The following is an 18,096-nucleotide window of genomic DNA, read 5'->3' as shown; positions in this document are numbered from 1 at the left end:
AGGGACAGCGACACCACTACCTCCCTGGGCAGCTTGTGCCAATGCATTACCAGTCTTTTTGAGAAGCTGTTCCTAATATCCAACCTGAACACCTCGCAGCGCAACTTGAGACCATTACCTCTCATCCTATCATGGTTACCTGGGAGAAAAGGCCAACCCCCACCTCGCCACAGCCTCCTTTCAGGCAGTTGTAGATAGCTGTAAGTTCTCCCCTGAGCCTCCTCTTCTCCAGACTAAACAGTCCCAGTTCCTTCAGCCACTTCCCATGAGATTTGCTCTCCAGACCCTTCACAGCTTCATTACTCTTCTCTGGATGCACAAATATGAGAACACATTAGTCATCATTCACCATATGCCAAGATAAGGCTAAAATGATAATTTTACATGTATTACTCATTCACTGGAACAGGTAAATGATTTAAATGAATTGAGGTTTTGACAAATAAGTCATTAAAGAGACAGGGAGGGAGGGATTGTGAGTATTATCCTTATTTACAGGGAAAATTTTTACAAGTGATGAATTAATAATGCACTTTGTCTTATGACCTCAAAAATTCACCTCATTACCATAAGGGAGACTTCAGTACCAGCTCAGACATACAACAGGTCATTAGGACAGAAAGTAAATTAAAATCTTTTCCCTGCACAAAACATATTAGACTTGATTTTACATAATAATCTTGCAGTGCTTAGTATCAGAGGTCAAGTCCCTTTAGAAGAGCAAGATTAATCTCATTTAGTTGTGTACATCTACAGTATGAATGCCCATATCAAAGCCAGTCACTGTCCATTTCTTTTAGATCACTACACAGTTTTAAAACTGTCTTATTTTATAGTTCATCTGTCTTATTTTAGCTATCTACAGCAGGGTGAGATGAATCACAGCCTAAAAGTGCCCATTTCTTCCCACTGGCTGTAAAAAAAGCCTTGACAGCTGGCACAGATGTAGACGTCTGCACTGCAAAGCTTTTCTGTTGATGAGAAGAGTGTCCGTCTGTGTGGCTGTTGGGATGCACGGTGGCAGCTATCTCCACAATTCCCATCTTAATGTTGAGAGGACATATGCCAAAGTATCACTGAATAGTGTTAGCATTAAGTGGGCAGTTTTTCCTTGCACCAGACCTGACTCTGGCACAGTTCTGTTGAACTTCATACCATTGCTTGTTGCCCAATGCTTCATCATAGCTAGGTCCCTCTGCAAGGCCGCTTCTCCCTCCATAGTAAGCAACATCTCCCAATTTTGTATCATCACTAAACTTGCCCCAGAATTGACCCCTGGTGACCATCATCCACCCATACATAGTTCCATGTACTACAACACTTTGAGCTCTACTGTTGAGACAGTTCATTTGTGCAGTGTAGCATGAACCAATCTGTCTCACAGTTGGACAACTTGTCCAGAAGGATACTGTGAGAGATGGTATCAAATGCCTTACTGAAATCCAGAAATTTTGCATCCGTCACCTTCCCTTCATTCAGCAAACAGGTGAACTTATCACAGAAGGAGATAAAATCATTAAGGCAAGACTTTCCCTTGATGAACACATACTGACTATGCTTGACAATTTCTTTGATCTTTAAATGCCTTTCTATATCTCACAGGCCAAACTTCTCCAAAGACTACCCTAACAGATTTGCAGCTTCCTGAGTATTCTCTCGTGCTTTTTTGCTAGATGGGTATAACGTATGAAGTTAGAATGTAATTGTAGGTGGTCTAGAAGAAAATGAAGCCATTTTTCATGCAGATACCTATTTCCACACATCAGCTTATGACAAATACTGGCTTAACCACTGAGCTTGAAAGAATGGCCAACCTACAGAAGGTCTGCAAAGAGCTCCCAAATGCAATTGCTATCTTCATACACACTTGCATTGCACACTGGGTACAGTTATTAAAATCAGCCATTTTTAAAACGTGGATTAAATGAAAATTGTAAAACAAGTTTGTCCCTCCCACTGATGTGAATAATTGATGTCTATTGGTCACTATGAAATTGATTACTTTGGGCATGAGGAATATTTTTTAAAATTGCCATGTATGCAGCTTTGAAATGTTTCCTGAGTGTTTGTTTAGTCACTAAATCTGATACTCTTATTAGGCCATTTCAGTGGTCTTTTTACTGAAAAATTATCTTTCTGCAACACTTCCTGGGCTCGGATCTACTTCTATATAACAGTCTACCACGACAAACTCATTTCCCAGTTTATAAAGCTACTATTCTTCGAAGCTGATGGCAGCTGTTTTGTAGCTGTCGTACCATATAATATGGCTATGTCTGTAGCAAGCTAAATTATAGGATTTGGTCTAGTGCCAAATTCTAAAAGCAGAGATGGCACGTTATTGTGAACTGTGGTGTCCAGAGTTTAATGTACTTCTTATTAAAATCAATGGGAAGTTTGTTTCAGTGAGGATTGGATTGGGTCCTAATTACATGTCGACAAATGCTTCTCACATGCCAATTCCAGGATTAGAACTGCTGTTGATTAGATGTCTTTATAAAGTACTATTCAGTCCTGTGGCCAGTAAAACAATTAAATTCTATTGTCAAATTTAAATTTAATTAAAACTAATTTTACTACAGAACATCAAATAATTCACCCTGATACTTAATTAGAGAGCCGTCCTCCTTCCAGTTCTACCAGCACAATTTGTTACATGCCATGAGAGTGCAAAATCACATGCAGTTTTTCATGTTGACAACTGCACAGTGCCCCGTATCCATCAAATTGCATTGCAAAAGCAGAAAGAAAACAGCAATCCCACGTCTTGATTCAAGCACAAGATGCTTTGCCCACTTCTATATGATTTTTCTTCCCTTGTCAGTAACGTTGGAGATTTTCAACAGTCTTGGACAAGACTAACAGGTATGTGGTTATGTTTCAGGACAACTTAAAACAAGTATCAGGATTCATCTCCCATCAAAACAAGGCTTCCTGCTGTTCTTTGTGGAAGATACATGAAGACATCAAGGAAATATGGAATTAGGAAAATAAAAGATTTTAGAACATTACAAATCTGTGTTTGATCCTACTGTGGAAAATGGCTCCCTAAAAACTGGACCTTAAATTGGACTGAAACTTCCCATGAAATTCTCTTTCTTTTTTTTTCTTATTTCACTTTCTACTTTGAAACTCTACAGATGTATGTACATACACGTGCGTGTATATTTTTCACCCATTTTTCTTTAAGTTGACTTTTGATGGTCAATCTTTTCTTTTTTCTTTTTTTTTCTCCAAGCAAACTTTTTTTTCAAGTTTGTCTCTCTGCATTTAATTTGTCTTCTGGGTTGAGGGGCCACTGCTGGCTGAGGATCTATCCTTCTTGTAACTGAGACACAGCTATTTCTGTTTCTTAGCTCCTGCTGTGTCAGAGGATTTATTTGTGTGTGGCTATTTGTTTCTGGGCATTGGATTCGACTACTGAAAGAGCAGTTTGGGAGGTAAGGAATGCTGGGAGCAGCTTTGTGGCAGCTCTGCTGAGCTCTTGTGCCTGGTTTCCAAAGTCTTCATTCTACCTAACACTCAGATTTTCCAAAGCTAGCTGTTGATGACATGGGACGCTGCTGTTTTATGAGATGTCCTGGCTCTGTTGAGTTTATGGCAAACTTTTAGGCACTTCCACTGGTGCACCTGCCTCAGTACTACACTGAGTGAAGGGTGAAGGTATCTTCAACGCTTTATATCTGGTGTGAGGGAGTTAGCTAACACTAACTAACTAAATCTGTGAGTGTTAGCAAATTGTTTACAGATGCTCACAAGGGTCTTCAGCTGCTCTAAACTCAAATGGTGCCAAAAAAAATTAGTGGAATTATGAGTATTTGCAGCAGGCAAGGATCTGTCCCATGTTGCTTCCAAGCACATAACAGAGAATTATGTTTGTTGACAGTTCAATACATTCCTATAGAACTGGATAGGATTTCACTGAAAGAAACAAAATATCAGACCACAAATTAAGGCTATTTGATGTGAAAAGCAGTCAGAAAAACTTCATAAGCAGCTACATAGGGCTAAAAATTATTTCACCATCCATACTATCTGGAGGAAATAGTAAGGTGTGAGTTATACAGTTAGAATCCACAAGGTGAGCTCAGCAAGAATAAAGCTCACAAGTATTGCAGTGAACAATAATACACGTAAATGAATCATTAAGTCCTTTTCTGGCACAGTAACTAAATGTCAGATAATCACAGCACCTTCAGAAGAGAAAACAGATGAATAACACCTTCACTGAATTAAGATCAGTGGCACCATGATACTGACTATACTAAGCAGAGAATTTCAGTTCCCTGGCACTCTTGGTAAAGGAAACCTGAGTGTTGTCCAAGTGCTTAATAAATTCAGCTAGTATGATCTAGTGTAAAATCTCATACCTACTTTATACAGTTTAAATCTTTTCTAGTTGGAAAATGAACAGTATGATCTAGCAACACTTTTTCCTTCCTAAGGACAACGATCCTATGTCAACAATGTTATATGAATCCCACTTTATACTGTGTACTTTCATTTTTTTTTCCAAAGGAGATAGCTAGGTTTTTTAATGGTATTATCAAAAGTGTTGCAAATATATCAAGAGAACTAAGTAAAGAATGACTATAAGATAAGACATGCATAGCGTAGAAACTAAATTAAACAAAGCAGAAAAGATTACACATGGTTCTAAGTAATGTTATTCTTCTTCTTAATCCTCAAATAGAGTCACTAAATTACGCTTCCAGATTTAGTTATGATATTTACAAATGACTTAACTGTACATTTAAAGAGGGGAAACTAGCTACAAATGGGGGCAAGCTCATAATTTAAGGTCACGGTGGTGCCAGCACGAAGCAAATGCTTATTACTGGGATATTTTTGGTCACGGGGAATTCTCTTTCCCTAAGAACAAATCCCAGAAAAGCATATTTTTATTACTCTTCCAAATCTGGCATTCAGGCTTTATGTAAATATACAAGACAGAAGACCTTTCTTTTTAAAATGCTAGGAACCAGACACACAGCTGAGATTTGCTTGGGAATATTTCCTTTAAATCATCAAACCTAAAATCTAAAGTATATTAAAAATACATAAAGAATGAATGGGAAAGTACTGTATGAGCTACATGGCATCTTACTGGAGGCAATATAAAGTCACTTTTCCTCCCCTAAACATAGCACCTCTAAGTATAAAAACAAAACAAAACAAAAAGTTCAAAATAAGGTTACCGGTTTTGTTTCTTTATAACTGAAAACAGAAGGTGCATTTTTTAAAGATTGTATCATTCCTGAGCTCAGTTGCCCGACTACTCTCAGAAATGCTCTCTCATCTTTTGATATTCACTCTCCTTACATTTTTCTCTCGAGAACTTTTCATCTAACATCTGTCTCTTTTTTTCTTGTTAGAGAAGCACAGTGCAGAACCAGACCTTGGAAGAAATGTAAAGAAATAGAGTCCCAGAAAACCCATATAGCGCTCTGACTTAGAGAAAATTAAACAAAGTTAATTTTGGCAGGAGCTAAATAAAGGCTATGTCATACAGTGAGCTGAGTTGGGCAATGTTCATGATGACTTCAAAGAGCAATGGGAGTCTAGAGAGCTTACGTTAGTTTAAGGCACGTTTTATTTTAGCCAGAAATTTATGAATAAAGAAAGAAAACAGCAGAAGGAACAGTTGATGCTGCTGTATGAATGACAGCAATGCTAAGTTATCCAGTTATCAGCAGTGAAATACTTGATGAAGTTGGAAACAAGTCTCATAGAGAACACAGAAACCAGTCTCCTCCCCTCCTGTCATTAGGATTTCTCCCAGCACCCAGCTGCGCAGGCTGAGGACAAACTTCAGCAAAAGGTCACTTCCTGAGTCTTTCTTTTTAGCAGCATCCTCCAAAACTAACTCAGTAAGCTCAGCCTGCCTTGTCTGTCTGAGAAATCCTGCTCTGAGCATTCTCCCTCCTCCCCTTGCAAAATGAAAACACTCTCTTTTCCCTCTATGTTATGTTTTCACTCAGGACAATCTTCTCCCCCTCCTCCCTTAACCTCCCCCCCCGCCCCCCTTTTTTTAATCTGTTAATGTTTCTAAAAATTATAGTATCATAGAATCATTTGAGTTGGAAGAGACCCTTAAAGGTCATCTAGTCCAACTCTCCTGCAACAAACAGGGACACCTATAGTTCCATCAGGTGCTCAGAGCCCTGTGACCTTGAGTGTCTCCAGGGATGCAGCATACACCACCTTTCTGGGCAACCTGTGCCAGTGCTGGTGGTAATCCCCTGGTCTCTGTCATCCAAACACAAAACCCAGCCATGACAAGAATAACCATCCACTATGCATATTTTGTAGGGTTATAATCTTTACTTAAAGTCCTTAACTCATCCCTTTCAGAATACACAGGAACTTTTCTAATGGCATTTCTGAAAAACAACCTCAAAAAATCACTTTACATAAGTACTTGTCACAGTACTGATAGCACATGACAGGTCAGTTGCAGAGAACTGGCATTTGGTGAGCTTTGTCTGAAGCCATTTTCACTGGTCTCCCTCCAGGCTGGCCCCTCACGCCTTGCCCAGATCTAAAAGCTGGCACAAGAAGTTGGAGCATTTCTTGCTTCCCACCACTACTTCTGCTACCAAAGCAAGATACATGCTGCCTACCTGCTACACCACAGAGTTTATGGCTCCCTGAGAGCTGCAAGACTCTCCTTGCATTGCCAGCAGATAACATTTTGCAGCTGGAAGGCAAGCACTCTGCTTTAATGTTGCAGTTTCCCCTGAGCTTTAGAATCATAGCATCATTAAGGTTAGAAAGACCACCATGATCATCTAGTCCAAATATCAAGCCCAACCACTGAGTCCGGATCTTCCAGTTGCATATAAAGTAACCCCACCATCTCCAGCCACAACAGCAGCTCAGCAGAATGTCCCAGCACACAGAGCCATCCACACCCTTGGGTCTGGAGTATCTCCTGCCCCACAGAAATCTCTGTTCTTCACTTTGAAGTCTTCACTTCTCCTCCTGCCTTCCTACAAAAAGTAGAGATCCTGTGCATATAGTACTCATAGAGATCTGCGAAGGACATTGCAGGGGAGTTGGACTGAAATGACCTTCAAGAGTGCCTTCCAACTCAAACAATTCTATGATTCTTTGATTCTGTGATGCTTCACAGCTTCACAGTTTTCTAATAAGAAACCTATTGCCTTGGTTGCACAGCACAGCAGAGGGAGAAATAGGTCACGTGTTTCAGACTGGTTAAGGATATGGAACTGCTGCTTAAATTCATACTGAAAAATGAGTGAGATAAAAAGTTATAATAGTGAGTCCCCAAAACTACTGTTTTAGAAAGAAGATGAAGAGATCTGGGCTTCTCCTTAACTAACACCATTTTCATATTTATTGAAAAAGTGACTCACTAAACAAACTTTGTCAAGCAAACGCTGAGGTGTTTCTGGAACTGCATCCTTTCTGTGAAGAAGCTCACAGCCCCAAAGCCAGCCAGTGGAAACCAAAAAGGTCAGTCTCCAGGTCTGTGCGCTCATTTCATTTTTGGTGGCTTTGCTTAGGAGGAAATTTCTCTATGCATGACCTTCCAGCTCCGAAACAGACACAATTTGCTGAGACCATTGCATTACAGGGCTGCAGTTTGGAGTGAAGAACTGAGTCAAAAGGCTTGAGGTCTTTCCCAAAGGCATTGCATGACCTTGGGCAAATCCCTTCAAGACTGTTTGAAGATCTGATATTAAACAGCAACACCCACATTCTGTAAGCTAAATAAGATACTTCTATGCTAGCAGCCGGTGGGCATCCAGTGAAATTCAGCAGACTTTTTTAATGAAGTGTGGTGGAGCCACAAACCTGATTCCACTTCCAAAAAAAAAAGAAGAAAGCACATCTAGTAAGATGCCAATATAACCTTTCAGGTGCCCAAATTCAGAATCCTGCAGTTTAATTTTATTTTTTTTTTTGTATATCTATTTAATCCCATAAAGTGGTAAGATTACGTTTACCCATCAGACACAATATTTTAAGGTTGACTTCACTATTTGGAAGTTTCTGAATCTTTCAACTGAAGAGCCCCACCTGGTCTTGCAGCACTGTATTAATTACAGCTATAGAAACTCTTATTTTGCTTATGAATTTCAGTATGCACCATTTATACAAACAGAATTCACAAGCCATAAGCAGTCACAATCAGTCAAGTAGGAAGAAGAAATTGTGATTGTGGAAACGGTGAGTAGGAAAGGTTGGAAAGGGACATTCAGGACCACTGATAGTAGGCAATAATTCAACTGCATAGTTCCTTAGCTGTTAGTTCCTGAATTGCTTCATTTCTTAAATAAAGAAGTTATAATGTCTTAAAGTCTATGAATCCCATTTCTAAGCCAACATTCCCACAGCTATCATTTTAAATGGTACTCTTTGCTAAGCCAGTACAGAATGAAATGAAAATGGGGATTGCTGGAAGAAAAATAAGAATTGTGCACGTTGGTTTTGAGGAAACTAGAGCAATCAAGATCATGTTATGAATGGTTACAATCCAGAAAGAGTTTCATTCGAATTAATATATTTATCACATTTTAATTTCTTAATTTCTGTTAGTTCACATTAGAAATTTCTTCTCTCCTTACATTTTCTTCTATTTTGTTACATTTTGGAGGTTCTTTGTCTCTGTTTATTACTGACACCAGAAATTTTTGTCAATGACTTGCTGCACTGTTCCTACTCATGCAATAGCTCCATGTTCTTACTTCTTGTCTCAGCAAACCTCCCACAAATACCAACAACACACGGTTAGAAAGGAACACAAAATCCAGTGGGAGCAGTTCCATTGTTCACCCACCTTGCAGTCCCACAGCCAATGACTCCAATATGAAGGCATAGATATGCTTATAGTAGTTCTAAAGGTTGTAGTACACTATATGTGAAACCAGATCTCCTTAGTTACCCTTTTTATGTATTTAATCCCAGTATTTTGAATGGCACCATAAAAAAAAAACCTTTTCGAATGACAAAATTCTTAATTTTCCTGTGACCAAAGCTAATGAACACATACAGTTTTTAGAACTTGTTTCCTTCTCCTTGATGTAACCTTGAGTCTGAATTTCCATGGTTTACATTATTCAGTAAGGATATAACATCCCTATAATTTCTTTCCTATTTAGTACTTTTCATATGTTCTCCAAATTAATCACATCTTAGAAAAGCTTTTTGTCTTACGATGTGCGTAAATAAATCACTATATTCTTAGATAATGGAAATTGTTGGTGATTAAATTCAATTTGCTAGGGTACGAGTGAAATTTCTCTGACTAGTTATCAACAGTATCTTGATTTTAGGTTTGGCTTTATCATTATATCTCCTATATTTACAGCTGCCTGTACTTTCCTTCAGCAGTTCTCCATATTTCATTTTGCAGATTGTTTTCCGCAGGCTCATGAATATATGGGTATTTGGCAGAGATTTTATAACCTATAATCAGAACTGAAAATTACAGTGATCCCATTTGTGTTATTATAGCTTAAGAATGTGTCAGACTTTCCATTTTAAACTTTCTACTCTAAAGAATCTACAACTGCTCTTTCTTTACTGCCAAATATTTCTGCAAAATTTTCAATAAGAATAAATGATATTTATGAATTTGAAACTTTTTTCAGGACTTCTGGTAGTAAGGGTGAGGAGATAGCTTCTCCTGAAATTCAGAGGAACAAAAATTTCTAATTTCCTGCCTATTTATTCAGTGACCACGTTTTAGCCAAAGAAAGTTCGATGGATCTCTTTTTAAGGACCTGTAGTATTAATGCAGTAGTGGACAGAGGGATTAGTCGAGAATGACTGGAATTATTTCCTTCCACTGGAAACATAATACACTCCTTCAAGATAGTGCCAAGATTCTTCAGCCAGAGCAAGAGAATGGATAAGAGAAGCTCTCTACCGCAGTCTCAGATCATGAACTGCACAGCTCTATTTCTTTTTAAACATACAGTCAGAGTATTTCAAGGCTCCTACCAGACTTTCTCGTATCCAACAGCATCCTCAACATGAAGGGACTGCAGACATAAATATCAGGGAGGTTGAGGATGCCCCATCCCTGTAGGCATTCAAGGGGCATTGAAGGCCAGGCTGGATGTGGCTCTGGGCAGCCTGGTCTGGTGATACGTGACCATGCACACAGCAGGGGGGTTGAAACTAGATGATCATTGTGGTCCTTTTTAACCCAGGCCATTCTATGATTCCATAATATGATTCTACGATTCTGTGATCAGAAATTCTGCTAGTGCTAGGGATGTGACAGTAGGAGAGACCTGAAAAGAAATCAAGGTGAAACTGGTCAGGAGACACACTATTTATTTTTTTTTTTCATGTTTTCATGGAATAATAGACTGATAAAGGCTGAAAAAGGCCTCAAAGATGATCAAGTCCAACCATCTACCCATCTCCACCATACCCACTAACCCATGTCCCTCAGTGCCACATCTATACCCTTTTCTTGAACTCCTTCAGGGATAGTGACTCCAACAGCTCCCTGGGCAGTCTGTTCCAATGCATCACCACTTTTTCAGATAAGTTTTTCCTAATATCCACTAATCTTTCTCTGTGTCCCATTAAAACATCCTCAAATACTTCAGACAACATTCTAACTTCTGATCTCTTTCTGCCTTTAGCTGGTGGGGAAAAAAAAACGTACAAACATCATAAAATTTCTCCTTCCAACTGCTTAAACGTGAAATGAGAGATGGTGCACACAAACCCATCCCAGGAAACAGCAGACTGGGAAACTGTTTGCATCTCTCACCTCATCACATCCATTTTAGCCATTCTCAACTTTCCAGACCTTTGTTCTAGCTGAGGCAGCAAATTCTAATTTCATTTGTGTTTCAGATAACTGTCATACCACCAGCTCTTCCAGGACCTTGGACAAACAGCATAATCCAGATTTCCAAGGATGCTGGGAAAGTATGGAGCCCTCAGAAAACTGTGAGAAGGGTCAGTGTGGTCTGGTTTGTTAAGCTTACTCCAGAACACTTTGCAGGACCAAAGCTAGGCTCCTGCTGTGCAGTGACTTGGAATCTATCAATGAATCTCAAACACAAACAGAGAACTGGCTGCCAAAAAGCTTTGCTGCATCTTCGTTATCTCCATTTACAGATGGGAGATAAGAGAATTTGATTGTAAGACCTCCAAAGTTATGGGAATCGGTTTAAGCAGGAAGTGAGATTTCTAGCTTCATTCTGGTGATGCAAACCTCCTGGATTTGTAAACAAATCAGAACTCTAGCAAGAATAGTCCAGGTTCTGAGGCTTTCTGTACTTTCATTTCCACTTATGTATGGAAATCCTACAAAACAGTATTCCTTCTGGTCCTGCATAGAGTGGAATGAGACTTCTTGCTGAGCTGGTATTTTTCGCCTGTTAGTTTGCATAAAATGCTGAGGATAAGAAGAAATCAGGTCTTGACTTTCTTAGCTCATGTACTTTATAAGTTTTTAAAAGGAAATTATAATTATGGATGTTGTGAGATATCACATGACATTTTTTCACTACAAGCCACGTCCTGTTGTCAGTATTTCCATTCACTCCCATTGACTGTAGTCAAAGGCAAAGGGTATAAACACTGGAAGCAAAGTCTTGTCTTAAGTGGATCTTCTCCAAACCTCAACATGGCATTTCTGATGTGAGCATGTATGGAACATCTGTTGCCTTTTAGAAATGCAGACAGCAAAGCTGCCAGCAACATGAATGAGAGTGGTGGGTAGAGAGAAAACTTTATAGCCACTCTGCTCTGCACTGCTGAGTGGCTCACTGGCTCTCATGCTAGATCCTCTGCACCAAAGACGGATGGCAGAGATTAGAAGCAACCTTAAGCATTTGTGTACAAGCTGGACAAATCAAAAACCTTCGTCCTAAAGGACACTGCCTTGCAAATCTAATTTCACAGTCCCTCTGATGTCACCGGGTGAGCTCAGCGATTGACTGGCACCACTGCACGCCTTGTTGAAAGATGGCTGGAATAAGAGCCATGGTGGAACTTGCCCAGGGTTGGTGAAGAAGTCTCTAACTCACAAAGACAGCCCCAACTCACCAGTTTCCCAGTGAACTGCATTCCTTCAGAGAACAAAACATCTTGAACGCAGCATACAGACTCACAGACATGAGCGCTGCACATGGAGAGCATTGCTCTCCCTCCTAGAGCCATGAACACGTTCCTGAATAAAGCCTTGTAGTCACAGGAGTCACTTTTGCCTGCAAACTTCACGCTGGAAACCCTTGTGAATGTGAACCAATCTAAACAGAGAGAGTTCATAAGCTTTTGGGGATAGCATATTCCATATTTTCTCTGCAGTTTATTGGGAAATTAAATCTAATGCATTCAAATTACATCATGAAGTGTAATGTTGAAATATTTCATGAAGGTTACCCTAATAGAGTGTGAAAGCCTGCTGAACAGTAATTCAGAGGGAACTGCTTGGCCCATCTCCTATTTACTTGGAAACATTTCTGCCTTAAAAAACCTTTAAATATATTACTTGTTTTTATGGCTCAAAAATCTTTAATTTGAAGATTTTTATGATTCCCTTACAATACACATCGATTTAAAAAGTGTTTTAAGCTAAAATGGATCATTTACTGCCAACTGTGCTTTGGGCTTATCATTGATTAGTCCAAGTGCGATAAAACAACCTTGTTTTTATTCATACTTTAAGAGAATAATAAAACCTGCATACTTGGAAATACTGAAGCAATATCTTGGCCCAGAGCTATTTAAGTATGAATTATTCACATCTAGTTTATTTTTTTTCTTTTAAATTCATGAATCCCCAGAATGGTTTTGTAAAGTGTATCACTGAAACCATGTTTCTAATTATTAAAGTGGGGTGCAGTGGGGGGTGGAGAGAAGCAGAATGCATCATATATGTAAAGGGGTCATTTTTTATTGGTCTTCTTTTGCAAACCACTGTGAATCTCCTTGGAAATTAGTTATTCAATATTTGCACTATATTTTAACTTGCAGCCATTGGGAGAATATAGGGATGCAGTTCCTTTGTTCAAATATCTTTTGCAAACAAACTTATTCCTACATCCCATAACATTAGAACTGCCTAAATAAACCCATTTAGGGACTGCACAGAAACTAACTGGGAGCCCATTTCCCAGAACTGCTTTTTGCATCTCCAGCAAAAAAGATTGGTGTAACAGTGATAGGGTGTCTATCTGGATATTACACTCCTCTGACTTTTTCCTTCAGTACTGCAAAATACCATAGACAAAAATATCTTTTTCAAGTGAACAAACCAAAACATTAATCCTATTTTTGCAGTCCTTCCATCCTGTGTAACCTAAAAATGCACTCTGAATACACCAGGGTCTGAACAGAGACAGCAAAAGGAATGACACCAAGATAATTACATTTCTTGTTCCATCACTGAATTTCTGTAGGACCTCAGCAAGCATGATTCTTTAGGACAGACAACAATTTTCTACATATTTGTGTAGTATACACTGTAGCCCTGTACTTTATGAAATTAATAAAGATTTTTTCCCAATACAATCACACAATTTTGCAGGCTCAAAGAAACCCTAGAAGTCTTTTAGCCCAGCCACCAGTTCTGAGCAGATCCAGATAGATCAGCCTACAGGGAGACTTGCTGCGTTTTGCACATCTTCACAGATGGTGTTCCCAAAACACCATTGGATCCCAAGTACAGAGAGGTTAACATCAAGGCAAAAAGTTTTCTCCTTGTATCTAATCAGAATTTCCCACTTCAACTTGTGTCCCTTGTCTAAGAAATCCAAGAAAAGCCTGGCTTTGTAATCAGAAGTGCCTTAGTTTAAATGCCATAGCTGTGCCCCAATAGTGATTCTACGTATATGTATGTGTCTACCATCTCCATAAGAATACAACAGCTTCTCAAAAGAAAGACAGAGGAAACATAACTAAGACTTTCTAGAAAAAGGGAAAAGCAGCAGATAATGAATAATGATCTTATATGTTTCTGCCAACTCGAAAGGGATGACTTCAGACAGCCGTAGCAGATATGAAGGATGATAACCCCAAAATAAAGAGAGTTGACAGATACACAAAAAGATAAATATATTGTTTTGCTAAACTCAGAGGGTCATCATCATATGCCATCCAGACTTACAAGTAATAACAACTCTATCAAAAATATAACATGGAATGGCACTAGCAGACTGTGTGGAGCCACAGAGGGATCTCTGCTGTGATATGCAACTCTAAGAGTTCTTCCTAGGACTTCTAAACTTGTTTAAATGTTTCCTACTGAGCACACCTAAGATTTAAGTCCTGAGAAGATTTAAGAAAAATACCAAGCAACTCAGCACCAAGCTTGCAACTGAAACACCTGAAGAGTCAGCAACCCCATAACTTGACAACGAGTGACAACAAAACGTGTCGTTTTAAATATTCTCAGTTCCTGCTTCAACACACCAAAATCTATTAGCATTAAATTCTTCATAGGTACAGTTCCATCCTCCACAATAGGTCCACTCTGTACATTTGGAGGTAAAAAAAGCCATGTGTTTGAATATTGGCATTAAGGGAGCCAAACAATGGAGGTATTCTCACCTCATAGACATTTTCCTAGTTTTATTTGGCTAATGAAACCCTAAAATGTTGGAATTAGAAAGTAATACTATTTTCAGCTGCTAGATACTATGGAAAGCAATACCTTCGAGTATTAGCCTGGCCTATCTTTGAGGGAGTGATTAGACATTCATGTACTTAATAAAGTTTGCACAGCCAATTTGCACTTTATAAAGTCTGGCATTGTTCTGGAGTGTGGCCCTGATATGGACTTCATGAAGCATGCAGGAGGCAATGCAGACCTTATGGAGTCCACACTGAAGACAATTACCAAATCAAAAACAAAAAGAGCACCTAGCCCTGATTTGTGACTTGGAAACTTACACCCATCTGCTCCCTGAAAGATGGCATTACATTGATGCCATGAGGTTGCATGCAGCACATAGGCCAACTCGAGTTAATTGCTGTCAGAGAAGGTAAGAGGTAGGTCTTTGAAAGCCAGAAGATAAAGAAAGAATTGGACTTCAATGTTCCACTTAACGAGCAAATTCTCTTGACCTCAAGCTGTTGTATAACAATAGGAAAACTAAACTACAAATTCTGAATGAAAGTGTTTTGAAGCCAAGAGTTAAGCTCTGATCTTTGAATGCCAGTTTAACTTCTGAAGAACCAGACTATTCATGAGATGGGCATCTTGTAAAATCATACGCACAGGGCAGGTATCAACCACAGAAGGACTGAAATATCCAAAAATGTCTGACAGCCTGTCTATCGTCAGGTCCTGGAATGGATGAAGTCGACATCACTGCAGCTCTAAGCAAGGCATCTGGAGAGGCAAGACTCAAGATGTGACCTTTCCCTCAGCGTTTGTTTGGAGCTCTCAGCTTAACTTGTCAGCTTTTGCTGGGGTCATCCTGGGGCACCCAAATCCTACTGTAAAGGAAACTGAAGTATCTGAACATGACTTCTGCTGCCCAGAGGCAAAGAGGCTGGGTACCCAGGACTACAGCCTCGTGCTTAAATGTTAGGCATGCATGTACTTTCCTGATGCTATGACCCCTTTTGTCAGCAGGACCTGACTCTCATGTCTTTACCTTCACACATTTTAGTATTTGCAATCTAATTTTCAAACTGGGGAAAATTCCAGTTATAAAAAGGAAATTCTGCTTAATGAAAGGCTACCAAGGATGGCTTTTATCAAAGTCAAATGAGTAAGACTAGATATTGGCTGTCTTTATATGTCATTGCAAATATAATCCACATTGGTTTTGACTTACACTGTACATAGAGAATGAAACTTCCCTAGTTTTAATTTCTCTATGCATGAGTTGCCTGCTTAATACAGAAAGTAGCTGTTTTATTAAAAAATTAACAGCTCTAAACATTGTATGGATTTTTCCCTTCTTATCAAGCTCCTGATTACTCGCTTTTGAGAAGAGGACACCTGAAAATTCAGATCCATATTTTGAATAATTATTCTGTAAAAATCCTTATTTTATAAATATCAGAATTATAATTTCAATAGTCTGGCATGCAAACTTTAGCAGGTTTTGGTTTACTAAGTTGCAGACACTTCAAAGGATCTTTCCATTTTTAATTCAAAAATGACTGAAGTACAACATTAGAGTGTAAATAACACTGTCTTTCCAGCTACCAAATCTGTGAGATAATATGATTGATTTTATCAAATTTAAATCAGTATGAAATTGATTAAATGACCTGGCAAATTCTGTCATTCAGCTGCAGGAAAAAAAACAACAATGCAATGTTTCAACAGCTGCTTCATTGCTTGTCCATTACTTAACAAATAAAATACAGCAGTTTGTGTATGACTAGGCAATGTACAGATATTGTTTTAGAGCATCATTATGAGTCTGGTAAATAGGTTTAGACTAGGAATATGAAAACAAACTCTGTTATTTTCTGTAGCAGTGTTTAAAGGGCTTATGATTGGCAGCATAACTGATTGTATTGACCAAAAGAGCTGCGGACATCTGGCTTTCTAGCCCTACAGATGAAAGACCATATGTTATAAAAAAAATAGAGTGTGAGATAGAAATGTTAGCAGGCCGAATACATGAACAGGGGTCAAAGCTAACAGCAATCCAGTCTTGTCACCAGCATTGCTCCAACAGGGGATGAATTATGTAGGGCTGTTGGGCAATGGAGAAATATTGTTGACTTGTTGACAAGCACATGGTTGAGCTAACAGCTGAATATTTTTGAAACTCCAAGGGATGGATCTTTCTACTTCACCTTCCCTGATGATGAGATGAGAAAAACAATAGTCTACCTTAGAAATGCCTGTAATTTATCAAAAACATATTATGTCTGTACCTTCAGCTGTTTCACCACGCTTCAGTTGAATATAGTTAACTCTTTAGGATATACTACAGTTTTCAGAAACAAATCCAGTTTTTCCACGCTTACAGTTTTGGAATCAGTGCATCCATTCACTTTCATTGTATGTGATTTATGAGAGGACTGAAGCACTTCTTTTATTCATGATTCCTGTCTGATGCCCTTTTTTCAAATGATAATGTCAATGTTAGGGCCATAAGCTTAAAACCAGCTGCTTGTGCAGTTCCCTATGTGAGCTCACAAAAAAACAAAATGAATCTTAAAAGCTCCACTTCAGGCGTGGACTGTTAGAAAGGCAACACCTTTACTGGTTTAGGTGAAAAAAAATGTTATTTCTGTATGTCAAAATAGAAAATAAAGATGCTACTATACACAACACTGAATGCTACCTAATGGCATATCTGTCACTTTTGTCAGTGACAAATCAATGAAAAGAAAGCATATGGAAAATCGCATAGGAAAGTTGTGCTGAAGAAACGAGGGAGAACAGATTAGCAATATTTACTCTTTCAGAAGTCAGCATAATACATTTCAGAAACTAAATAAACAAAATTCACACCAAGTTGGTTGGCATTTTGAAAGGTGCTAACTCAGCATTCTGCTGCTAGTTTCTGCTGAGTTGAGCATTTTTTTTCCTCTTTGAAACAAACATCTGTGATTCAGTGTGATAGATTTTAATATAGTTAGACAATAAAACAAGATGTGCTTTAGAGGAAAACATCAGTATGAATGAATGCTTCTTGCAAGCTCCACAATACCAACTTTTAAATTATATTGAATAATGAATTTCACTCCACATTGCTCCTATCAAGTAAGAATAATCTTTTGTATTATTAAGTGAAGTCAACTGAGCAGATAAAAGGGTATTTTTCTCTAAAACACGATTGCAACCATTTTAAATCAGAACTGTATGTAATACACTAAATTATAGCATTTGTGCATGTCAGTGCCTTCAGGTGACTTAATGCACTGATTTTAAAAGTGCCAAAGCACACTAAAAACTTCAGAATTCATTTTCATTATTGATTGTTTTCACATTCTTAGCAGGTTAAGTTACTAAAATCAGTTCTAAACAAGAGCAAGAAGAAAAAGGAAAAAAAAAAAATCATTCTAGAAATAGGAGAAATTTTCATCTCCCACATATGACTCCAAGACTGAACCAACTTCAGGGATTTCCTTGGATTTTTTAAGTTAAAGGCCAGCTATCAATATTTTCTTCATCTAAAC

General features: G+C 38.5%; 1 protein-coding gene across 6 annotated transcripts in view; it reads right to left on the bottom strand.

Moving 5' to 3' along the window:
• Window positions 1-18,096, bottom strand: part of LOC116225722 (uncharacterized) — a 105,612-nt gene that overhangs the window by 29,736 nt on the left and 57,780 nt on the right. For 2 of the 6 annotated variants that reach the window (XM_090139793.1, XM_090139792.1), the window contains exon 8: window positions 140-309. The exons of the other annotated variants lie outside the window; for them this stretch is intronic. The gene's annotated coding sequence lies outside the window, so the exon portion shown is untranslated. The remainder of the gene's footprint in view (window positions 1-139; window positions 310-18,096) is intronic. 6 annotated transcript variants of the gene reach the window in all.

Source organism: Phasianus colchicus, chromosome 4 (genome assembly GCF_987193195.1).
Source record: "Phasianus colchicus chromosome 4, bPhaCol1.hap1.1, whole genome shotgun sequence".
Classification (NCBI taxonomy): domain Eukaryota; kingdom Metazoa; phylum Chordata; class Aves; order Galliformes; family Phasianidae; genus Phasianus; species Phasianus colchicus.
The sequence above is the reverse complement of the archived record's forward strand: the minus strand, read 5'-3'. Positions and strand labels throughout refer to the sequence as shown.